The sequence below is a fragment of the Varanus komodoensis genome, unplaced genomic scaffold, assembly GCF_004798865.1.
Source record: "Varanus komodoensis strain SLA01 unplaced genomic scaffold, ASM479886v1 scaffold21, whole genome shotgun sequence".
In the NCBI taxonomy this organism is placed as follows: Eukaryota; Metazoa; Chordata; class Lepidosauria; order Squamata; family Varanidae; genus Varanus; species Varanus komodoensis.
Window position 1 is genome coordinate 17,053,435 of NW_025335589.1, and position 26,970 is coordinate 17,080,404.

The 26,970-nt window shown below is 40.3% G+C and overlaps 1 long non-coding RNA gene across 2 annotated transcripts; it reads right to left on the reverse strand.

Moving 5' to 3' along the window:
* Positions 1–733: 733 nt before the first annotated feature.
* On the reverse strand, positions 734–26,144 carry LOC123023853. Of its 2 annotated transcripts, XR_006414822.1 has the most exons (4): positions 24,696–26,144; positions 5,297–5,452; positions 1,438–1,476; positions 734–966 (listed from the first exon to the last, which is right to left on the reverse strand). It is a non-coding gene; the product is annotated as an uncharacterized LOC123023853 (long non-coding RNA). The 2 variants fall into 2 exon arrangements; XR_006414821.1 differs by having other exon boundaries at positions 734–1,476.
* Positions 26,145–26,970: the final 826 nt, after the last annotated feature.

Sequence of the window (26,970 nt, forward strand, 5' to 3'; positions counted from 1 at the left end):
GTGACTGGCCCAAAGTCACGCAGCTGGCTCCATGGCTGAGCGGGGACTAGAACCCGGATCCTCTGAGTCCCAGGCTCTTCACCACTACACCACACTGGCTCTCCACACCATACTTGCAGAGAGACATTCACTATGAAGTGTTCATTACTACACATGAAAACACCCCTGGCACTGGGAGTTGGTGGAGGTCCAAATTAATTTGGGCTCACTGAATTTATAGCATTCGTCTTTAGGTTTTCTCTTTAACTGAAAAAGATTGAATAAAACTTGACATTACTTGAAATCTCTGTCTAGCAGCAACATCTTTTTACTAGCCCCTTAAATTTTAGGGCCCCAGTTTGAATCTTAGAAAGCCTCCCTACCCACACACACATTCGTGCTGCGATCCAAATCAGTTTCCCTGAACCTACTGTAACAGAGTGTCTAGACACAAATTTAAAGTACTGTCTATTTTGCCTCTTCACCATATACAAATGGTGTATACTGAGGAACATATAATATTGGGGAGCAATTTGATCTCCGCAGCATGTAAGTTCAGGGATCTTTTGTAATTGCAAATGAACTAAAACCCATTCCCTCTTAAAGAACTGAAGTGTACCACAAATATTGCAAGCACCTTCCAATAAAGATGTAGCTTGCTTCGTTTATTGAGGAACAGTTAAGGACAGAGGAAATGAATGAGTATGAAGTAAAGTTGGGATATTAAAGAGAAACCTACATGACAACAGCCAAATACCCTGAAGGGAGGAGGTTTAATAAAATAAATAGAAAAAGCAACAGGATGCTTTCTTTATGGCATTATTACTAAAGGGCAATAAAAGAACCCAAACATAATACAAACAAAGCAAACTCAATTGTTAATCAGTTGAGCTGATGTCCTGCTGTCAAATGCAAATAAACGGGTGAACATAGATGAGGCCCATCATAAACAAAGCCAGTTGCTGTCTATCGCATTGGAGACCATGCCTAGAAGGAAGCAATCAGTGTAAAATTAAACCAATTTCATACAGGCAGATGGCATGCCATTAGCCCTAATACTTGATATTCTGTGTGGGCTTCTGTGCTAGCAGACTTTCGGTTTGGGTAGAATATTCTGATTGCTTTCTTTGCAATAGGACTTCTATGTATTACTTCAACTGCAAATATTCTACATACCTTACTGTTTGCGTACAGAGTTGAGTCTGAGAAGCTAAACTATGGTCCCAAGGCAGTCTGCCATCCAGGACCAGACCTGCTTGGCTTTAACAATAGAACTTATATTCCATTTTATAATAATTATGCAGCATGTTTACTCCTGTGTGTGCTCACATGGCCCCAATTCAGATCAGGACCATGTTGTTTGGGGAGTTTCAATAACCCCTACTGTGTTTTCCTAGTATTCACAATCCCTCACACTCCATGTTTTTTTTTAAACACCATTATCAAGTTTTTGAGTACCTGATGCATCTGCCTGCAGCCTCTAGTGTAGTCTTATCTCTGAAAAGAAAAACAAAAGGCAAAGTATGGGACTTAGCAACAAGAATAACTTCCTTGCATACTCCTTGCTTATGACCCTAAAAGACTGTACTCTTGTTGGATTTTACTCAAACTAAATTAATTTTCCTGGTGTTATAGCTGTATGCCTAATTATAGATTTTTAGGTTTCCTACCTCCAGAACTAGAAAGATGTTCTTTCAGAAGCTGCAGGACACTGAAAGAGTATTCAGAAATTCTGATGCTTGTCCATGATCAGCAGAATCCCATTCTCCTATCTTTCTTCCCCTGTAAGCTTTCTTGCCATGGTCTATGCCTTCTGTTCTGCGGAGAAATGCTTTTATCTCTGATCAGCAACTTTTCTCCCTTGAGTGCTGATAAAAGGAGGCTTTTTCACTGTTTGCCAAAGAAAAGCTCTTCTCTCTCAACCTTTGCTGATAGCTTTTCCCTACTAGGAGAGATGGAACCTAGGGAAGAATCTTGCAGTCTGGCAAAGGAACTTTCATAAGCCATATCTATGGGCCAGATAATCCACAGACCTCTCTTAAAGCAAGTAGAATTTTAGTTTTGCTTTAGACAATAAAGGAGGGCATAAGACGGTCTGTTCTAAGATCAGGGCAGAAGTCACCATTCTTTGTTGGCCTGGAGTTGTTAATACAATAGGGTTGTCTATAGTTAAGTGGCTACCTACTGCCTGGAGATACAACCTGATGATACCTACAGTTAAACTCAAGAGTTGCTCTTTTGATAAAAAACATGTAAGTCAGGGGTCTCAAACTCGTGGCCTGCAGGCCAATTGCCGGGACGGGTGGGGCATGGGGGAGGGGCCCTGCGGCCTTCAAAGCGCCAGTGGCGCCCGGGCCGGCCTCCGGGAGCGACGTGGGATGAGCAGCCCACCACCACCGTGGTGGTGGAATACTTGATGCGCCCAGCCTCACCCAGACTCTACTTCCAGTGGCCCCCAGGTAAGTTGAGTTTGAGACCCCTGATGCAAGTCATAGCATATGTATAAATGCCAGAAAGCAAACAGCACACAATCATAGTTATGTTTTTGTCAAATTTAATGCATTTACATACTTATTCATATATTTATTATTATATCCATATTCCACAAGATTTCTTACCTGATCCTTCTCTTCTCCATTGTGTCTTTATAACAACTTGTGAGATGGATTAGGCTAAGAGTCAGTAATGGATCCAAAGCCAATTAATGAGCTTCATGGTTGAATGGGGACTAGAACTCAGATCTTCTGACTCCCAGTCCAAGAATCTTAACTACTACACCACACTGGCTTTAATCAAGATCATGGTGATGACTCAAGGAAAAAATCAATATGGCTATTACTTTTTATGTTACCAACACAATAGTATTAAATCGACACAAATATAATTGTAGATGCTGCTGTTGCTTTCAATATATATATATTCTAGGACAGGAAACAATTTGGCTAGAAGAAATGCTAAAAGCTACTACACTTTGAATTCTTGCTTTCCTTTTTCTGTTTATGAAAGCTTTGCCAAATTGATTCCACTGATACATCAGTTGGCTTATGGTGTGATAAAAAATTGTAATTCAGGCATGTAATAATTGGTATTTTCACAAGCATAACTGGATTTGGCAGGGGGCATGTTGGCCTTTGGGGAGTTTAAATGGAGTTTATATAATTTCCACTTCTCCCAGTTTTGAAAATGCTGACAGCTATGCATTTGAGTAATCAAAATGTGTGGTTTTGCTAAACAAAGTATCACTAAAATTGGCCAGGAGATCCAGAACCATTGATAAATGCACAGAATACTGGAGAAGGAAATGTGAGTTCCCAGAAATACTTGAATTCTTCTCTGTAAAAGAACTGCACACTGAAGGCCTATTCTGACCAATCAAATGCCATCAAATCTGATTCTGATTGGCTGAATTGGAGTCATGGCTCAGTATGTTTGGTTACTCCGGAAATTAACAGTTTACAGTCCAGGGAAAGTTCTGCAATGGAAGGGAAAGTTGTCAATTTGGCTAGAATTTATATGCAGGGATACTGTACATGGCTGACAACAACTCTTCTTTCTTTTAGGCGCCAGATGAAAACTTTTTTATTTAAACAAATATTTGGTTAATTTAACAATTTAATTGAATTTAATACTTTTATATTTTGTTATTGTTTACTTATTTTAATTTAATCATTGGTTAATTTATTGGTTATATTTATTATGGAGTGTGTGGCTATATTTTATTATGAAATGTTTATCATTGTATTGTTTTATCTATTTTATCTGTTTATTAATTGTTTTTATTGTATTCTATGTATTCTATGCAGTTTTAGCATTTGCAAGCTGCCCAGAGAATCTTCAGGTTACGGGGTAACATAGAAATGGAAATAAATAAATAAATAAATAAATCTTTATATTTCTTATTTCTATTTTGTAGCCCATCTATGGATACAACAAAACAAAACAAAATCTTACACCACCAAAACCCCATTTCACATCAGAATCCAAATCATCAGTTCTGTAGACATCTTTGATGTAGGGGAGATGAAACACAACACCATATTCTTCCTCCACTTCCAGGGTTGTCAATTTGGCTGGAATTAAAATCTTACATAGGGCAGAAAATGTAATGGATAGGGATCCCAGAGGCAAGGAAGAAACATTTTGCAAAGGACATAGATTGAAAAAGAGGTACCTGAATGAAAGGAAAAGTTAAAGAACATTTCATAGGACCTGTTTGAAAGCTGTGAACAATCCATGCATGGATGCTGGCATAGAATTGGACCCTCCGTGTCTGTCAGGTGCCCCCTTGGGCCTAGAGTCCCTCAAACCCTTTTATCTGCCAATTTCCTTTGTATCAATGGTATTACATCCAGCTAAGCTCAGTTTTCTAGTTTTGCCCACATTCTAAGACCTTTATTAATGTGCAGTGGGAAAGAATAATTAAGCCTGCCTTATCCACCCCCACCATCCACACATGGGCCCAAGGAGAACAAAAAGATTCCTCAGCTCCAATCTATGAAGGAAAATGATGACAATAATGGCAACAAAATGAACTGATAAGGGGAAGAACAATTAAGTCGTATTGCTTAGCTTGATTGAGAAATGTTAAGTGATTCATAATAATGTGAATTTGTCAACCAAACAATGGAAAGACAGAGAATCCAGAACCTACTAAATCTGAGTTGTCATAAAGACAGAGAAAAAAAGAGTTACTCTTGGAGATGTGTGATTGGGATATATAGAAAAAGCAACCAGTAAAAGTGATGGACATTTTACCAACTGATGCTTAATTTGGTTTGTGTTTAAATTGATCTATTAAAAAATGTAAAATCTATGCTTTGGCTACATTCTTGTGTTAACCAGGCCAGATGTCTGGTCTGACAAATGTCTGCTTTCTCCTACATTCACATTTTTAAAATATCAAATTCCTTCCATGCCAAATATGAAGAAGTTGGTGAATGTTGATGCATTTTGATAAAAAACAAACTAGAATGAAATCCCTGCTTGTCCACAATGGATGAATTCAGTAGCTATGGGCATTTCCACCAAGGAGAGACCCATAATATCTCAGTTTGTTGGCCCTCATCCAGCCCATTACCTTGGCCAGTCACATCGCCACTAAGCCTCAGGACAACTTACAACAATAAATACTCATAAAATACAACTAAAATATTCAATAATAAACATTAAAACATTCAACCGTAACAATTAATCCAGATTAAAAGAAGAAAAGAAGGGAAAGAAGAAGAAAGAAAATGCGACCGTAAAATATTGTTATTATCTTATTAAAAATATTAATTTAATTATTGAAATGATGGGTAAATAAAAAGGTCTTTACCTGGCGCCGAAAAGAGTAGTGAGTCAGTGCCAGGTGGACCTCTCTGGGGAAGCATACTCCATAATCTGGGCGCCACCGCAGAGAAGGCCCTCCTCTGAGTAGTTACCCTCAGTACCTCCTTCAGTTGTCCTCAGGCTGGTGGTGGTGAGCAGTCCCCTGCCATGAAAAAGAAGTGGCATCCCTAATTAAGCAATGTCACATTTGGATACATGGTTAGATTCAAATCCAAGCTTTTAAGGCACACGTTTGCAGACTCTCGGAGCTGCAAGACTCTTTCAGGTTCTCCTACCTTGCAATTCTAAAAATCTCTCTGTTTGAAATATGAAGAAATGTGTGAATTTTGGAAAAGTTTTACAAAATAAAATTCACATCCATCCCTAGTTTTGTGATCCATTTTGGGGTTGGATAGGAGCTATTTCCGAATGATCACACTGAGATAAGAGCAAGAGTGTTGAAGAGTGCCATTCTGTCTCCAGCAACTCCAACATTTGTTCCGGTTGAGCATCAAATGATAGTGATTGTATGATACTAACTGCCCAACAAGGCTTGCAAAACTTCAGGTTGGTCAAAACTTAGGGTTCATGCACTGAAGTCAGAGAGACTTTCAACTCCATGTCTAACTAAATGTGGATCTAAGCCATTTTGTCAAAGAAAAAGAGCAGAATATAAACTGAAGTGAAACCTTTAGAGTGAAGGCATTTTATTATTTATTTATATGTCTCTCTTAAATTTTATAACCCACAACCGATACAACGATACAAACAAAACCAAACTACATGGTCAAAACACCAGTTCACATCAGAATTCAAAACACCAGTTCTATAGACAGCTTTGATGCAGGAATGATAAAACACAGTGTGGTATCTGTCGTCCACTTCCAAAGACCTAGATAACGAGGTTTATCTTGACTTGCTGATTTAATGTATACAAAAAAAGTGCACCAGGAGGGAGAGGAATTCCACCATTTTAGGGCTACCATGGAAAAGCCCTTTTTATTCCCTTCCACCCCGTGAATTAGTGAGGGCAGTGGTATTGATAAGAGGGTCTTCCTGCTAATCTTAGCACCCAAGCTGGCCTAAGAGGTACTCTTTTGGACTTGTAGGACTAAGGTTATAATGGGCTTGATATTGCAAGATAAACATCTTGAATTGGGCCCAGAATTGGCAACCTGTATGGATCCTTAAGGACGAGGGTGATAACAAATGCCATGTTTTGCACCAGAAAGCTTACAGTACTCAGTTTTGCTATGTTGGTCAGTTTTGAGAATTTTTTGTGGAATAATAGTAGATAACAATTGTAAACAATCACATGCAAAATATCATATCTTTGGTTCCCCCCTCTTGCTTTTCTATCCTGCATTAAGAACATTCACACGTAGCACAAATAGCAAGCAAAAGCCTTGCTTGAGCAAAGATAATCAAGAGTCTGTTACAGTCCAGACATATTAAAAATGTAGCAATTTATTGTGGCCAAAGGTATGCCATTACAGTGTTTTTGTGGCTAGTGCATTGCTTTCAAGCCAAAGCTATTAAATATAACAAAGGCCTATTGTGTTCAATGTGTGAAAGCAAATAATTTTTAAAAATGTGATTAATTGTTCAATTGTGGACCTTTTAAGTACATGTGGCAACCACTTTGCCATGGGAACGGCACTAATGGCTCTCCCAGCATGTGTCTGATGGGGTAAACAAAAACTTAAAACGCACCCCATAGTCTCTCTGGCGTTCATTAACATAGTTCAGAAAGCGGGAACTAACCACATTTTATATAAAAAGGCTTAGAAATCTGTGTCTACTTATGTTAATGTTATGCAGTTGGAGGGTGTCAAGTATGCACACAGCATATTTTATTTATAGGCCTATAGTAGTCAAAAACATTGTATTGCAGAAATGTGTATTGCAGAAATGTGGTACTCATTAATTCATATTTTTCTCAGGTTCTTCCGCGTTGGTTTTTGAATCCACCAAAGTGTTTTTTTATGCTGAAGGTAATTTAACATGAGGCATAATTCCTATATCTATCTTTTTAATATAAGTAGCAAATTTCACTGGAAATTTGAATGTTTTCTTTACCATTTATTAGATCAAATCCAAAAGAAACCTTAAAAATATGAAAACCAAGTCCATATATCAGTAATGTTGGGGGATGGAAACATACCAGATCTGCTATATGAAAGCATATATTAAAACGGCCCCTTTCTCAAAACAAGTGTTTATTTTATTCACAGAAAAGTAGTCACTATTTAATTTTCATGAAACTACAACCAAAGATGTGTCAGGATGAATTCCCATGAACCACTGTGAATCCAGTTTAAAGGATATATTCTTAGCAAATTGCAGCATGCCCCCTGCTTAACTGTGGTAACTGCTCCACAAATGGAAACACCTGTATTATAATAGAAGGAAATATGGTTGTGAGTTCTTGTGAATTGTAAGGAAGACCAGAGAGAAAAATGGAGCAAAACTTGTATAGCACTATAATATGAATAAAAGCAAACTACCACTAAACAAGCAAAGAACACATAATAGAAACAACCTAAAGATTACCGATGCGTACACCGTGGATGCTAGGCTATCTACATCTAGATAGCATCAAAACTGGGTTTCCAGCTGAAGTTGGTAGAAGGTACTTGGTGCCTCCTTTATCTCTGATGACACAGATGGATCCATGAGTACCCTCAAGTTGTGTGCCTTTATTGGCAGTGTGACTTCTTGGAGATACTGAGGTTCATATCTGGGACTTTTTGCATCAAAAATAGATCCTTGGCCATTGAGCTAAATCTCCTTCCTATCAAAATTTGGCCTGAACTACAACTGCAATGGATCCAGCAAATCAGTTTCATCCAAGAATACCTAGATCTGGTCATGCCCACTTGCTCAAGGACCTTGGGTAGGAAAGAAGAAAATAATTGTTCAGATATTCCAGATGTGTTGTTCCATCCTTGGTTCTGCTTATTAGTCTCTATAGTGTAACAGATTATTGGAAGTAATGGATAGAATGTTGAGAAATTGACCATCTCATATGCAACCCATTCCCTACTCTGATGCCTTCCATTTCTGTGTCAAGCAATAGACTGACCTGATGGTAGAACTATGAGTTTCCTGTTAACTATTCTTGGTGAAACTAAACACATAACTCTTCTAGAGGGACATCTTGGGATGGTTCAGGATCATGGATTCCAGGGTTGCTGGGTAGCTGAGGAAGGTCCAAAGCCATGCTGTTATCACTACTTTACATTTATTCCCCACTGTTCTTCCTTTTGCAAGAAACATAAGGCAGCTAGGTTTTTAGAAATATATACTGAATTTTTTTACAAACTTGAAAATATTTTTTGCAATGTTACCTATACATAACAATTAAAGCACTTACCTTTGCTTAAAGGAAAAGGAATGTCTAAAGTACTAGGTATGCATACCAAGTACGTAGGATTGCTTAATTGATTTAAACAATGCCCACACACTGGGCAGACCAGAATATAGCTTCTTATGAGGGATAAATGCATATCTTCCAAGATGTGAGAGTGGTGATAGAACTGGAGCACTGACAAAACAGAAGACCTTCCATTACTGGCATATATGAAGTAGCTCGGCCACATCTGAATCTCTAAGAAAGAGGATGAATGATGACACCAATGCATGTACAATTGACATATATTAATTTACAGACCTAGACAGAAATTGGGACATTATTATTATTTGAACAGAAATAAAGTACATTTCACCATATTGTGGAAGACTGTCACTAGGTGAATTGCATGCTTTGCTGAGTCCACTGTCCTTGTGTTGTTGATGGTCCAACTACAAGGTACAGCGCTCCTTTCTGTAGGTTCTTTAACTCTAAATTGGACTGGAGAGCCCTTCAACTAGGAGATGCCTTGAAAATTCAGCATTGTTCTTGGTAAAAGAGGACACACACCTTATGAGTTGAGTTCCTTTCACTTGAGTCCGGCCAGCCCTTGAAGAGGCAGACTGAACAGGCCTTTGGCTCTTGTATTTGCTTCCTCATGCAGTCACTCTGGCCACCACACAATACACCCACTGAGGGATTTGGCCTTGTCAAAGTTGCTAAGTTTCATTCTGAGGCATAAAACGTAAGAACAATCTGCAAGGAAACTTTCCAATTAATCTCAGATCCTGGATCCTGTTTTATGTATTCTTCTTTAATATAATATTTTGGAAATGCTGGGTTGTTTCTGTCATGTAGACTGCCAACTTTTTTTAAAAAAGGTATTTTCTCTCTCTCTAGATTGCCACCCAAGGATGCCAAAGCTTGGTCTTGTTGGGTTTCCAATTGTTTACGGTCTCCCACTGTGCTCCCAATGCATTCAGATTGTCCTCCAAACACATAAATTTGCCTTCAAAGGCAGCTTGGGAGGCAGAAGTGTGGCTAGGGAATTTTAAATGGAGGTGACATGCAATGTCTACAAAGAAGGGCATTTTTTTAGTAGTAGGTGTTGCAGTTTGTTTCAATTACAGCACACACTTGAGTGTGAAATGTTCATGCCAATCTAATAAAAGAAAAAAAAAAAAGCAGGCAATGCTGAAATTAACACCTTTGTAATTGCAGGCATGTTTCTTTCCAGCAATGAAAAAAGCACAGTTAAAACTGGGTGTGAGCCATGGCTGTGGAATTTTCCCCAAAGAAAGCTGCATTTCTCTCCACCCAACTTAATGGAAGGTATCTTCAATACATCCGCGACTAAGCAACAATATCTAAAAATTAGGTATACCCTTAAAGAGATAAAATCAAAACCAAAAACTTGAATTATTCATGCAATGAATAGCTTCTTGCAATTAAAAGCTTAGAATGATCTTCATAGTCTTCCCATTTTTCCTCTTGTACTATTAGCATTCCAAAGCTGTACAAATGGAAATGTCATAATTTACATCTGTTTTTACAAACAGCAAGAGACCATCAAGAAATGATGGTTTCACAGATGCGTCAAGTGCACAGCCTTGGATTCACAGCAAAATAAACTTTGGGAGAGCAGAACCTACAGCAGATGCAATCAGAGGAATGCCATTGTTTGCTCTTTTTCCACAGAGGCTTTCTGACACGTGGCAATTCAGTTTTTGCAAGCAAATCTCTTACCACAGCACCATGTCATCTTTATTTTTCTGAAGGTAAAGGGATAGGATAATGCCAAGGCTGATAATACAGTTTGTGTAAAAAAGAAGGATGGTTCTCCCAGAAGAGCTTTAAACCTCAGTAGACTAATTTTATGTGTGAATCTTCATTGAAACAGCTAAAGTTAAATGGCAGGAAATCTACAGCATTTGGATCTAAGTCTTTTTTAGTCTCTCTGGCTTAAAGCCAGGTCCGCTCATTGAAGTGAGGTTAGTACATCAGCCAGTGCCTTGCTGAACTAGAGTCAAATGAATCACACCTGCATTTAATCTAGCGGCCTTAGATGACCTGGGATGATTCTGTCCACTGGACTGTCAGAACTGCCTGGTCACCCATGGCGAAATACCAAGACTGGGTTTAGATAACACAACAGGCAAACAACAATAAAAAACCACTGTGGCTTGTTGTGCCATGCAAACCCCACTGTGGCTTGTTATGCCATGCAAAGCCCATCAATGCAACCTGCCCATGGTACCTATCCTAGTTATAAGCATGCGTTTACATGTGGTTGCAAAATCTTACATGTGGCCTGCATTTAAAGGAGGAACTACTGAGCCAGAAGTATGAACATCCTGAAATTCCTATGATTACAGCAGCTTGAAGAGGGGCTGAGCTATGGTGATCTCACATACCCACATGCACAGGCCTCTTCAGGTCATTAGCAGTTTCCTCCATGCAAAGGCAGGCAAATACATGCTGAACTATGACCACACGTGGAGAATGTGATGAGGCTGCTGCACAGGGAGATCAGCCCAGAAAGCTGCTTTGCACTTTCACAATAGCCAGTGTGGCGTGGTGGACTGAATGCTGGGCTGGGGACCAGGAAGAAAGACCTAGGTTCTAGTCCCACTTGGCCTTGGAGTTCACTGGGTGGCTCTGGACCAGTCACAGACTCTCAACCCAACCTACTTCACAGGGTTGTTGTTGCGAGAACAAAATGGAGCCATGTAAGCTGTCCTGGGTTTCTCACAAGAGGAAAAAAGGTGGCATATAAATGTGATGCAATGCAATGTGATTATGTTGATGATGATACAATATACAATGGAAAACATACACACACACATGTACTTGCGTATCTGTTTTTAATTGCATTTTGTAATGTGTAAAGCTAGGGATGCAGTGGCACAGTGGGTTAAACTGCTGAGCTACTGGGCTGGTTGATCGAAAGGTCGACAGTTCGAATCCGTGAGCTCCCGTATTCTGTCCCAGCTCCTGCCAACCTTGCAGTTCGAAAGCATATAAATGCAAGTAGATAAAAAGGTACCACTTCAGTGAGAAGGTAATGGTGTTCCGTGCACTTCGGTGTTTAGTCATGCTGGCCACATGACCACAGAGACTGTCTGCGGGCAAACGCTGGCTCCCTCGGCTAGGAAATAGAGATGAGCACCCCCCCCCCACCAGTGTCAGACACTGCCCCCTGGACTTTAATGTCATGGGGAAACCTTTACCTTTTTTTAATATGGAAAGCTACCTTGTAGCCTAATCCTATGGTTCGCCTTAAACTGAAGGCCACTCAGGTTGACCCTTGGGTCTGAAGTGCAATCCTATCCTTGGCAAGAGGGATTGAGGCAGCTGCATTGCTTTAATTCTCAGAAACATTGTATCCCTGGTGCAGTTTTGGACACTACCATAACTTTGTGCCAGCACCCAAACATCACTTGACCAAGAGGATGCAAAGCAAGTGGTAGCCAGAGACATGCTTACCTCCACTCGCCAGAGTGATAGAGTTCTTCCATGCTGCACAATGCATGAAGAGATGCCAGGGAAACCACTAGTGCTCTGGTTATGTCTTATCGCTCACATGAGTTTTGTACAATGAGATCCTGCAGCAGATGTGCCTTCAGATATTTTGGCATGCAGGTCCCCTAGCAGTGGCTGTGCTGGCCAGGGTTGGCAGGAATTTATTGCCAAGACATCTGGAGGACCACAAGTTGCCTAATCCTCTCCTACAGGACGTTGCCTCAGCAACATGGATCATGGATCCCACAGTTAGATTTTCTCCTAACATTGCTCTTCCCAGCCCCAGCCCTTGGAGAGGAGAGGAGAGGAGAGGAGAGGAGAGGAGAGGAGAGGAGAGTCTCAGAATACCTTTCTATGCGATTTTAGGATAGTAAGGGGAAATGAGTCAAGTTGTACAGACACAAGCTTTTCACTTTATTCCAAGGAAATCCCTTTGAAATCAGTGAGTCCATAGCTCCATTCAGGAATGATGGATCTGAAGTCTCTAAACTGGCTCAAACAAATAATAATGAATTCCTTTTGCTTGCCAGAAAGGACTTTATGCATATCAAATTGCCATTGTTACTATAATTAACTCATGCAAGCATCAGATGTCTAATCCAAAAGCCTTATTAGGTTAATCTTGTCATGGAGGCTGTAATCTTGAAGGAGGTCAATGCGCCCTTTTGGAATGTTTCACATACTCCATACTATGCTTTGGTGGAAAAACAAAATTATGCTACGTGCAGACAACACAGCAGGCATTTTTGGACTGTGCAGCTCCATAGCTGTGGTCTGGGCATATTTGTTACACGTGAATTTCCGTGTTTTCAGGCATGTACACTACCTCCCCAGAGCCTCCATATTTTTAGTTAAATGACATTGTTGGAAGTGGTTCCTGGTTGATTTATCATTTAGTGCAAGTGTTCAAACGGCAAACAAAGAAACATCATGATAAACTGCATAAGTAGGGTGTAATCCTAGGCATAAACAGAAAAAGGTCCCACAACTCCCAGCATGCCCCAGCCAAGTGATGCTGGCTGTGCATGCTGGGAAATGCATAACTGTGTGTCTAAACATGCCTAAGATTGTACCCTAAAAGAATTATTATGCTGCATACAGAATCCAGTTTTGTTTGCAATATTTAAAATGCATAATTAGTCAGCTTGTTTATCAAACTCATGCACCTGTAACATTCACCTTTGTAGTGATGCTGTGGACTGACAAATATGTTATTAATTTTGGAACTAGTTTAAGCTTCATAGCAGGTACAATTTGCATTTAAGGCTTGTTCTAACCCCTTTCTTTCTTAAAGAAATAGGATTGTGCCATGTTAGCCCTTGTGTGAAGGACTTTTTTTCTGTTTTGGTAAGTCAAAGTATACTTTATTGCACTGAACTGTGCCTGTGCAAGGGATATTGGAAAGGGGATTTGCACAGAAGAATCTTGCATGGCGGAGTGATGGCTTTGCCAAATGTAGTTCACTGCTTATTCAGCCATTAGCTAAACTTTTCAGAACAAGATACGCTCTTAGGAGTGGGATGCTAGTAATGATAAACTCATCAAGAATGTGGCAATATTTAAGCTGAGCTGGGAACACCCCCCCCACCCCAACCTACTGCTTCCTTTCTGATAAACAAAAGTTAGACTTAATTATCAGGCAGGATGTATGAAAGCGACCAATCAGGAATGGGTGCACAACATGGTGATGCAGGTCATCATGCAGCATTATGCAATTCCCAGCTACAGCTGCCAAGATGCAGTTTGATACAGTGCATCTGCAAAAACTCATATATACAGAAGATCTTAAATGAAAGGGAAATTCTCATCTAAACTGTCAAAGATGAACCAGTCCATTTTTGTCACTCCAAGCACATTTGCTTGGAGTAAGTTATCCATAGCAAGGACAAAATCCATTAGGAAACTCTCCTCTGTAAGTCCCATTGACAGAACTGGGAGTAACATGAGAGCACCCAAACAGTGGTGCTTTCATGCATAATAAGAAAGGCCCACCAAGCTCTTTTTGCACTATTCATGTGCACATATCAGTGCTTTTAAAGGCAGTGCACAAAGATGTGAGAAATTTTAAAAAGTTTAATGTATAGACCAACAACACTTCAAAGAGAAAAAGCGAAAGCAAACTAGGTTTTGTTTTATAACACAAACAATAAAGGAGTGTAATCACATTCAAATAGCATGTGAAAATTTCAAGAGCAGATGTGTCATGTGAGCCATTCCCATAGATACATACACACACACACACACTTCCCTTTAAATGGAAATGGAAAATGCTTTTATGGCATGAATAACATGCTTATTCTAACAGTAATCCAGTTTGGAGAATCAATTCTGGGTGAGAATTTGCTATTCTTATTGAAGGTTTTGATTGCAATGTATCTCATAATCTGAACACTGATTGCATAGACAACTGTAAACCCAAATGTAACATGAATCTGAATTTACAAGCACATATGATTTCACAGTATGACTTTTCCTGAAAAATGTCCTTTCCTCTATCATTAGTGTAGCCTTAGGAACAGTAGACTTGGTAAACATTTATCTGTGGGTGTGCAATTTATTAAGTACTTTCTTTCAGTCTAAACAACATCAAAACAAAGATTTTACTCCAAAGATGTGTACTTAACATCTATCAGTTTACAAAAAACTAATACATATTCATGCAAACTTAGCTGATCCCTTGTTGAATCCCTGCAAAACTAATCATGTAGTCACATGAATGACAGCACTTGCCCTCTTTCCTCTGAACTTGCCACCGTCTTTGCAGTGTTCTCAGCTGTTCCATTGGCCTAAGTCCCCCTGCCATGTTTTCTTATGATTGCTGCCCATCCCTGGGTTGCGACCAGTATCCAAAATCATGAAAATTCAGCAGAGGATGGTCTGCTGAAGAATAGCATGGACATATCTTGAACACATTCCACTGAAAGGTTCTGTACTGAATGGGACCTGTGTATGAGCACAACTTTGCCCACACGTTTCAGTGGAGCTTGTACTGCAGACTTTTCTGGCAGATCCTGCTTTTTAAAGTTTTGCTTACTTCTGTGCACTCTTGCAGTGTGGTTTTGGTTTAAATCAGCTTGATTTAAAACATAGTTGAAATCACTGCTCACACTTGATGTAGTCACATGATTTTTCCCTGATCCCCCAAAATTGCACTCTTCCTTTCTATAACCTTAATACATATTTTGTACAACTCAGAGTTAACTAAAGCTCACTGAAATGATATTTATGACAGCATTAGAAAGTAAAGAACCTCCAGTGACCAGGTTCAGCATTAATATTTGGAGACCTTTCTTAGCTTACTTTATCAGAACAACCAACACCATCTCCAGATAGATGCTGGAACTAAAACACTAGTGTGGAGTTTTGCTTCTATAATAGTAAGGAGGCAATTTTCCACAAGTATATGGGTTTCCAAAGTTCTGAAAAAATAAACATTTATTTTTTTCAGATATTTTGAAATCAAGTTTATTTTTACCTGATTTTTATTTTAAAAACACTAAAGGTTAAATAGACTATGTCAGCCAACTCAACATGAGAAATGTAACATTTAGGCTTATTCAGTGTCAATTATCTTTATCTTTTTCCTGTCTGTAATCTGGAAAAGAAAAACAAATTTTTCTGTTTTCTCAGGTCTCATTTCTCAGTTTAGAATGAACTAGTCCAAAGAAAGGAAACACTCTTTTTACAGCAGTAGAAGATGTTGCTACCGTTAAAAGCTGGATTATCACTTCAGCAGCCTTTGAATCCAAATCGCTTGACTCCTACAATGCACTGGTGCAGCATTCTTCAAAACTGCATCATTAAACATATATTACTTGAATGAGTCACTCTTAACATTGGAATTTATTATAGTAGGCACTGAAGCATTACTTATGGATGCCCATGTCATAACTGCTGAGGAAGAGGAGTTGGTTAAGGACTGACCTTGGAACTGAGTATAGAGAATATTTGCAAGAAAATGAGCTAGGGATAGTGCCTGTTCCATTTGTTTGCTTTAATGCCTGCAATTTAACTCTGTCTTTATGGCTTTCTCTTTTTAAGATCTCATTCAATTCCATCCAATGTCAACAGCATCAGCAATAAAAATGGTATTTCCCTGCACTTTGTCCAAGACTGTGGAAATAGGATAGTCAGCAAGTGTTCCACGTTTTCCCTAAGTCCAAAATTGAGAACTTTAGCTGCAATGGTGCCATTTATTTTTTCCATGTTTTGTTCTCAGATCAGCAGATTAGGTCAATTCTTGATTTAGTGCACAAAAGAGTCCAGTGATGAGTTCCATTTCATGCCTTGTGGGAGAGTTAGTTTGGTTCCTCCCAAGTTCTTCAAAGCAGCTGCTGCAAAGTAGTTATTCCTGGATGCATTTTGCAATTTCCACAATGTTAGCTTTTATTTCTGGAGCACTGAGGGCTTTGACTAGAAGGTCCATCAAATAAACACTGCAGTAATATGTTACGAAGTTAGGTTTCTCTTCCTTGTAGATTTCTTCTCATTTGGGTTAAATTTGCACCATTATCTGTGACTAAGCTATATAGTAGACACTTAGGACCCATTTTCCTCATAGTTTGCGATACCTTGTGTTGTTATTTCTTGTCAGTATTCTGCTATGAGTGCATTTCTGGATGCGTTAGTTGTCTCCATAAGGAAAGCATCTTTTTCCATTGCCACACAAGTTCATGTAATGCAATTTTGCAAACATTGCTCCAAGCATTAGGATGCAGGTTAACAATCTTCGCTCAAGATGTCTTGCGTGCCTTTTATCTCTCCTAAATTTTAATCCAGTAAGTTTCTAGTGACATTGGTTGTGCTAGGTGGCCATCCTGGTCAGAATGACTACTGAAGTGTGTGTTACCAACTCTCCAAAAAGGAGAGTTTGTTGCATATCCAAAGTGAACTTTTTTTTCATCAATTCTTCTTTGCTGTAATCTGCTGATTCTTATCACAAACTTATCTATGGTGCTTTCTGTACAGTTATGGTACAATTATGCAGTTACAAAAGACATCCAATAAAAACATTTCAAAATGTGTGGGAGTTCCACCAGTTGTGCAAATGGCAGAGTTGCACACCCAGGAAAAAATCACAAAACCTTTCTGCAATCAGAAATAAACATCTGTTACAGCCCATTACTCCTTTCTAGAACGGAAATGCTGCAAAATCCCATCAGGCTTAAACAGAATGGAATTTTTTCATGCTTAAGAAACAAAACCTTTTCAGTGGTTGCCCCATCTCTACAGAGCTCCCAGCTGTGGTCAATTCATTCGGCTGCCTCTTATTTTTAAAAACAGGCTTTCATAACCTGCCTGTTTACATCTGCTTTTACTAATTAATGGGAATCTGGCTGATTTTTTAAAAACAATATTTTTAAAAAATGCAGAACAATTTCTCAGGTTTTATATAGTAATTATGTAGCCATGGGCTTCACATTTATCAACTAGCTGTTATTTTGCATTCATTAGTGCCATAGCAGCTGAAATTCAAAATCACATACCCCTGGCAAAACATGATCCTAACTAAAGTTCGGAGACCACCCAAATAAGTGTGCTGAAGTGTCCTTCTTGCTTAATTGGAGATAAATTGCTTTGCAGACTAGAGCAGTGTTCTCAATGTAATGCAAAAAGATGCATGGCTTTACTATGCACCATCATTTCCAATCTGATTCTAATAGTTTACCAAGGCAGAACAGCACCATAATGGCCCCAGGATTGCTAGAATGCCACCCCCGTCATCAGTCTCATGTGCCTGTTAGAATTGTCCATATTAGTGTCCGGCTACATATGGCGCTGCTGGTTTTTTTCAGCATAAAATTCACTGTATACTATCCTGCTGTGCTCAGAAAGCTAGGCATGCAGCACCTGGGTGACCCATCATCCTGTGCTAATAGCAATGATGAAGTACTCATGATAGCCCAGCATAAAACAATTTGCCAGGATAACACCTTCCATGATCAGGATGGGAAAGAAGTTCATCCAGTGGCCAACCAAGTATTATGGAAATTCACTTATAAACAGAGATTGTAAATATTATGACTAGAAAGCTAGGACAGATAAATTATAGAGTTATCAAGATCATTTAAACATGTGTGGAAATTCTACACGTGTTTCCTGAAGATTTTTTTCAAGAGAGTTATGAAGTGAAGCGAGACACATCTTTTACTCTTTTGAAAGGCACTTCCTACTGAAGTGCAATGATAATGGAGGAAGAAACCTGTAATGACTGATAGACAAAAGGAGGACTGCTCTGGGGAGCCACTGGAAATGTACCGTCCAGTTAGCCCAAATTTGTGGGGTGGGTATGCTTGTTTCTGTGCTACGTCTGGAGAATGCTGCTTTGGAGGTTTGTTGTAAGCATTATCTGACCCATCTGTACAAATCTTTCAATTCGTAAAGGTGTTGGTGGATGAGAAGGAAAAAGGGAAACATTGCTTGGATTAAGCAATTATTTACCAACTGTTACTGGCACCCATTTTTAAATCAAATTCTTTGCTTAACTGTTCCATAGAATTTCAGCAATAGCTAAGTACAGTGGTTTTGTTCAGAAACCTGTGCACCTAGAATATGTCAAACAATATGTTCAAATAATTTAGTTGGTTTGACTTTCTCAACAACCAGCTATTGTGGTCTGTCCTAACTAGCTATTTTCTCATTCCTCCACACTGACTCTGCCTAATATTGGGGGGCATATATATTCATACATGGCATCAGAGAGGAGAGACACTGCAGCTTGTGTCATGCCCAGCCCCGAGCCCCTTAACCACTTTGTAATCCTCATCCTGCCTCTTCTTAGTGCTGAATCTATTGATTGCCTTTTGGGAAACGGTATGAACTTTTGGCTCTGGCTTTTCTCCACTCTGAATGAAAGTTAGCTGGGGCATGGAGGATTTGTTTGGATAATTGGTCACATTTCCCTTGGCAGGTAAATGGTGGGGGAAGGGCAGGTAAGGGATAGCACAGGTGAGCATCTTAATGATGATTGGTGCATCCTGAAGTCTGCTGCTCAGAGCTCTGTGACTTGTAGGCAAGATATGGTTCACTTGAGAGGTGACTTGACTCACTCATTGCAGTGTAGGCTGGGATTAGGAAGGCTGTGGCACTGGGAGAGAGAGGGAAATCATGCCCATACTCAATGAGGCCAAACTGAGCTTACTTAATACCAATCAGGGTAGCCGCCTGAAGAAGTGTAGTTACATCCTACACTGACATTCCATTACAGATGTTATTATTTAATAAACTTGACCCAAGTTCAATTTGCTAACTACATCTCACCTCTTTCCCCCTATTTCTCTCTCCAAGCAGATGCAATTTTACATTTTGAGTTATTTTTACTTGGCTTAATTTTATTTTTCCTTGGCAATTTCAGAAATCACATACACTCAGGTTAGCCCATTGATATCAAATGGTAATGTCGTCAGAGAAATGCATCTGTGGGTGCTGAGGATGAGTTAATTCTACTGACTTCAATGGAACCAAACCAATGTGTATGAAAAAACTTCTATTTTAATGTTTGATAGATCAGACCATTAGAAAGGGGGGGGGGGAGTCCCATTGCAAAGAGGAACACTTAGAATGTAACCCTTCTCATGTCTACTCAGAATTAAGCCTGTTCTGTTTAATGGGAAGTACTTCCAGGAAAGTGTGACTAGCATTGCAGCCTAAAAAGGAGCAAATTCTACTATATACTAAATAAAAGACAGTGCTTCCATTCCAACTTCTTAGTGAATATTTGTACAGTTTGCTATTTTTTTCTGCCATCTGTGAGATCTAGCAAAAGTATTGCCTTAATAGCTCATATTCTGTGCTCTTTGCACTTCAGTTACCCTTGCGTGAGAGAGTGAGGGAGCACTGGCAGTCTTTTATTGCTTAATTCAATAGCAAAATTAGAACATGCTAAATAATGCAATCAAACTTGTTAAGAGCCAAAATAAACACTTGGAATTCTCTGAATTTAACCTGTACCCCCCGCCCCACAAAATGCCTCTGGGTAACACAAGGGAGAGCTCTTTAAAAAGAAACTCTGCATCCTTAATGCCACTTTTCCTGGACAATGTAGATCATAGTTAAAATATTTGTTAACAGCTCTCTGACTGCTGAGGTGGGCAACTTGTGGCTTGCTTTCCCAAAGTATTGGCATAATGTAGATTTATGTGAGAGGTTCAAATTGAACTCTGTGCTATTGGAGCTGCTGCTAGAACAGGAATCTTACTGTAGTGTTAGCAGCGTGAAGTACATTGCTTTGAAATTACCCAGTGGGGGGTTTCTGCTAGCCACTGCCATTGCATCTAAAGACCAAGGGCTTGCCTTGTCTGGCTATGATTAAAATCAAAGTAGAGGCCTCTTGTCTAGCTGCCAATAAACTGGAGGTACAAAACTGAAACAGCCTGGATCCTTTGTGATTTGGAAATGCAGCACAGGACAATCTCAAAAAACAACCAGGACGCCTATTTCTAATTAATCTCTACTAATCATTCTTTTAAAAGGCATTTGTCTTCTTATTAACAATGTTCAAGATAATATTCATCACAGTGCTGAAGAAAAAGCTGCTTGGTTTTCTGTAATCCTAGACCTAGTTGCAGGCAAATCAAAGGAAAAGGACCACGAGATATTGCGGAGCACTTCCTAGGTGCCAGAGGGGAGACCAGAAGAAAGCAAAACAACGCTTGGCTCTCAGCGCACAGCTGCAGCCACCGAGCTCATGTTATTTGCATATTCATTCACAGCCCCACCACACCCACTTCCACCACTGGTGCCTGGGCCAGCTGCCAGTATAAGCAAAGAAAATGCTGGCTATTACATCAGTCCAGGCAATCCTTCCTGGCAAGCAAGCAGAGAGGCTGTTATGCTGGGTGATGCTTCCAGTTCCCTTTAATAAGAGCATATAGTGTTGGGGTACCACAAGCACAGGGCTATGGGGAATGCATCAGTACGTGGGCGGGATCCAGGTGTCCTTCCCACCTAGCCAATATATTAGTCTGCTTGCATACAGCAGATCTTCTAGGAACCAGGAATGCTCCTTGGACTGCTCAGATGCTTCCTGCCTCCAAACAATGCCATGACTCCAGGTCAACACATGTGTATGAGGAGACACGAAGAGAGGTTCAGAAGGGGCAGGAGCTTTGTTCAGCAGGACTGATGCAAGTGTTCTTTTCCAGACTTCTGGCTGTGCGTAAGAGGACTGGGGAAAACCAGTGTGCTGTAGAACATAGCAGATGCTGTGGCATGGCCTCCATGTGTCCTTTATGCATATGGAGAAGGTCTGGCAAGTAGGGATGTTTCCCTGTTCTTTATAAGACCCGCACAATGCATTATGGCTGTCCCACTACTCTCAGCAGATCAGCTGAGCAGCACATCTCTTGAAGGAACCCAGATAGTCCAAGCATCATTTCTCGTCCCCCAGAAGACCAGCGCTATGTTGCATGGAGGCTGTGTTGTAGCCAGAATAAATTATTCCCTCACAGGATTAGCTTCATACATATAAATGAGTCTTTCCTCAGCACCTACTTCACTCCTACCACTGGGCCCCCATGGAGAACCAATGTCATCTATGTACTGGGGGGAGATCTGAAAAGGGTCTGTGCATCCAGGCTTTCCTTATGACTAGAACTATGCACAGCCAGGGTCCTTGTTCTTGCAGGCTCTTTTGTTCAGACCTCCAGCATTATGTGTAGGTTGGAAGGGACATGGCCAGCAAGTATAGCCTGCTCCCTGCATCACGCAGTGCTACCCGTGCAAGGGGAAACCACCTGAGCAGTGGCTCAGTCAAGGATGTTAAACCAGTGCTAAAACGCTGGAATGCTCTTTTAAGACTTAGTTATTGAAAGTAAGAGTTTTAAGCTAACATCTGTGGGCATTCCTTCTTTACATCTTTACAGCTTTGGCCGCAGCCCTCCTCTGAGGCCTTCTCTTAAAGTGAATTTGGCCCTTTGGTCAAAGGAGGCTCCACACCTTAGATGTGAGTTAAGATTGTGGTACATCTGGTTGATTCCAGGTTTACATTTTGGAAGGTGAGATACATCTGTATGCATGATTTTTGGATCCACATACGAGTGAGAATATTATAGGGCACATGAGTTCCAATTTCTTGCCCCCAAATTATATTATATAACACTGGCAAACTATATTCAGCAATGTTGATCTCTTTTAAACTGGGGGGGGGGGAGACTTTGGACTAAGTTTATGTGCTTCTTCTGTATCAAAAGAAAGATGATTGGCACAGACCCAAATGGTCTCTGCAACTTATTTGTCTGGCAGTTACCAGCACAAGGCTTATGCTTATGTCTTAGCCAAACCAAAAGTGGTCCATCAGGAGGCTGTGTATTCCCTTTGGTTGAACAAGGAGTTAACAGTGAAAAGGAAAAGAAAATGGTGTCCAAGGTACCACCGGGATTAGTGTCAGGCCTGCTTTTAATTAAGAATTGTATTAGCAGTTGGGAAGAAGTTTAAAGATCACATTAAATAAATTTGCTGATGATGTGGCATTGGAAGAACTTGCAAATACCAGTGTGAACAGAGCAAAAATGCACAGGAACCAGAGTTGTTAGAAGTAAGAGCAGGAAATTAAAAATAAAACTCAACCTGGAAAGCTAACACATCTGCAGGGGGTGAGCAGAATATTTTTAAAAGAAAAAAAGAAAAGAAAAAGAAAAGGAGGAAGATGCTAAGAGAACTGCTATGCCATCAAATTCTTGGAAATATATAGACTAGCAAGTTAGATAATCCAGAATTGGAGGTTTTGACATTCCTGCCGTCCAATCTCTTTCAACAAGATAAGGACATCTATATGTCAGCCTTTCCCAGACCCCACTGTATTATCCATACACAGGCTCTCCAGTTCTGTCTGAACCAGAGGTGGTCAAAAGGTTTTTGGGGCTTCAATTTCCAGAAGCCCCTGCCAGCATGGCCATTCTGGAATGTTGGGACCTGATGCTGAAAACATCTGGAGATCTACTTTCTGCTCATCCCTGGTCCTACAGCCTATTGCCTTCCAGTTGATTTGGAATAATTCCCATCAGCTCCAACTCCATGGCCAGTGATCAGATGTCCAAAACATCTGGATGGTGTCAAGTTGGGGAAGACTGATCTAAATCATAGCATACTGCAGTCAGCCTACAGAGCTACACATACAGCTGGAATGGCCTCCATCCGTTGTTTCCTGGGATGTGGATGATCAGGAAATGGAGATGAATGCAGCCAACCAGCACATATACATCATGAGAGACAACACTTCTCCAGCCAGACAGCCATGCAGCTGCATCTCATACTAATTACCTTCATTGTGATGTTCAGAGAAATAAACCTATCGAGTGGTCTTTGAACCAAGCTCCAAGAATACCTTACTTATTTAACTTGATCAGAAAAAAATAATAATCTCATGACATGAATGATTAATTACAGCTAGTGCTTGTAACAATCGCAGAGGATGAAGGTTTTCAAATCGGGCAAATCCTTAACTTCCAAACAAAATACGTTTAGGTCATGTTATTTCTAAATAAAGCACAGCGCTGACTTCAGTTCCAATATGTTCATGCTTTTCCCATGTCTGGTGGTAAAAAATATGACTTTTGCCCATGATGAACACCTTCCGCTGGGTTTCCAAGCTGATTCAGCTCCCACACACTGCCTTGCCCAATAGCTGAGGCCACCAATCAAATGGGAAAAGGGTGGTAGTTATGGTGGAGCAGATTCTATCAGACACAGAGTCAATGCCAGTCAGTTTTGGGCAGGAGCACAGTCTAGATAATTGAGAGAACTCTCCTACACTTTGGCTTCATTCAGCCAAGCCATGCTATAAATGTTTCTTTGTAAAAGTTGTGGCCAGTTTTAATTCCAGACCTGCACACTGTAGCAAGGCTAGTGCACAGGTCGACATAGTTTAATTATACTGATGCAGTAAGCATAACATGAGTAAGCAAAGTTCCCTTTAATGAATGGGTAAGCAAAGTTCCCTCATCACTAGGGAAATCATTGTTTGGTAACATTCTGATTTAAAAAGAGATAGGGGAACAGAATTCTGTGCTTCCAGTTAAGGTCCATTAAAAGAAAAGTATGAGCTCATGAGGGCACAAGAGAGGTAAAATCAAATCAAATGGACTGGAGACAATCTGTCACAAGATGTGGCCCCATTGCCAAGAGAAAGGTGTCCCTCTGTCCTGTTTGCATCTGTATAATCACATAAATGTGTGTCATAGGCTTCAACTCTGGGTGCCAAACAGGATCATTTTGATCAATAGTTGTAGGATGAGGATCTCGTCTCATGAAGTGGAGCTCCAGGATAAGCAATAGAATGCTGCCGGGCTCTGGATAAAAGGTCAGTGTTGAATAAGCAGCTGCAGAACCAGGACAGATGTTCAATGGGAGACACAATACGTTTCTGCAGGATCTAGCCAAAGGTCTATGTTGCAGGTAAGTAGACTCGGGGTTACATTGAATGACCATCGAGGAAGAAAGGTAAGTGGCTCTAAGAGCTGAGTGAATGCTTACCTAATGATTTTTGATGTAGAGAAGTAGTTACAGAGTCAGGAGGATCTATTACTGAACTTACCGTGGAATTAAGCGATTCTTTTCTTGTCCATTTGTTCTTGTGGGGTTCATACTACTGATTGTAGGCCTCTCCCATGTTTGCTTGCAACCACACATCTGCTTCAGGTCATTGTCCTGAAGAATAACTGATCTTCTCCACTTCCTCTTACCCTATCCTTGAACTTCCCTTCTTTGCTCTTTCCCATTTCTTTTCCCAATCACTTCTCCTAAGTCCTATGTTAGTCAGACCACTGGCCCATTTAACTCAGTGTTGTCTCCAGGTTTGTAACTGAGTCTTTTTCAGGACTATCTGAGGAATGAGCCTGAAGCTTTATGCGTGCAATGCATGTGATTTGTCACTACGGAAATGCTCATCCCATGTGCTTTCCTAATCAGTGGTCATGTGCATGTAACAGCACACAAAGGATTTGGTGGCATTTGCAGTGGCATGCTTTCCCTCTTACTTCAGTTAGGCTACTTTATGCATGGTTCAGCTTGGATCCAATGAGAAAACAATAAAAAGATTACTGGATATTTTGAGAAACTGGGACCCCTAAACTATGTACTTTGGACTCATGGAAGATCCCCCATACATATGGTTATACAGCTGCAGTGGCTGCAGAGGCCACAGAAAGTTAAACCAAACAGTGTCAGTCCAGATTGCTGCTCTTGGAAACCTATCACTACATATGTTTCTGTAAGTGTGAGCAATTAGTGCCTGAGTTTCCTTTTTTCCTCTTCCTTCTCTGTCTCTTTCTCCTCTATGTCATGTTTTTATATAGTAAGCCTGTGGGATAGAACTACCTTATTTATTCCACATAAGCCACTCTGGGATCTTTTTGTCTGGAGAGAAGGATATTTATGTAATAAAAAATCATTTATTCACAATAAATAAGATAATGAGAAATAATGTCTAGAAGCTGTCATTGTTTCACCTGAAAAAGAGATACTCCCATCTTGCATCCATGTCAAACAAAGTGACAAACAAAGTGACAAAGCTCATTTTTATTATATAATCAAAGGTTGCATAATCTTAGAAATGGGTGTGGCTTGAGGGTGTGGCTTGGATGGGGGTGTGGCTTTGAGGTGTGGCTAAAAGGGAACCCCCACTATCATGAAGCGATCCCCACTTCTACTTTGCCAGTACTCCACTGGGTCTGACTTAACATAGACAGGGTATGGCATCATCCTATGTTCTGGTGTATCCCCACAACACTTAATTGTCAATTGTGTAAATGTTTCATGTAAAGCATGAGGAACTGCCACTTTGCACATGCTCAGAGAGGCATTAATATTACTGTTCCAGGACTAAAAGTTGACTTTTGGGGTAAGTGTCAGAGCTGCACTTTTTGAAGCGTTGCCTCAAAGTAAGCTATGGCTAAAACTGAAAATAAATTTACACCCTGTATTTCTAGAAGTGGTAATATATTTGACTTGCAGAAATCTTTAAATAATTATACATAAAATACTGACAAAATTGCCCTGTATTTGGTTTTCTTCTTAAGAAAACAAAAAACAAAGCAAAAACTCTGTACTTAAAACAGTCTGGATAAAATCATTATCGCAATTTGGCAAGACTTTAGTAGGGAAAGCCAGGCCACATGAGCTACCGTGGGACAATTATAGGGATATCTGGATGCATTAAAACGTCATTTCCAATATATGAAAGAGAATGATTCCTCTCTTTTTGTGTTGTCATCAGTGGTAGAGCTGCAGAAAGTTACATCTGGAACAGAAAGGTGGATGGTTCAGAATACACTTTCGATTTCTATCATCGTTAGAAAGGTCAAGAGTCTAGCTTAACATTGGGTATATGTTACACTGATATCCCACCCTTTAGTTCTCCAAGTGGCATACATGGCCCTCCCCATGTATCATCATGAAAGCCCTATGAGGTAGGAACAGCAACAGCAACAGCTGGCCTGGAGTTACACTACATGGCTGAGCAGAGACCTGAGCTTGTGACTCCAGACACTGGTCTGATACTCTAACTCATCCTTCCTTAAGTTGGCATGTTCCAGATGTATTCCACCACAACTCCCATCACCCCTGGCTGTTGTGGCCATTGGCATAACACAGAAAGCTAGGTGGAGGGGCAGAGTTGCCAGGAGGGTCTGAGGAAGGCTGTGAGCAGCCAGGGTCTTCTACTGTATGCATGCACACCCTGTCCTGATTGCACACAGAGAAGAGGAGCAAAGGGGCATGAAGGTGGCAGTGGAGGGGTAGATCTCACGGGAGCCAGCAGTCAGTAGCGAGTTGGTATTTCTGGGATCTTTGGTTGGATGGGCGGGGAAGAA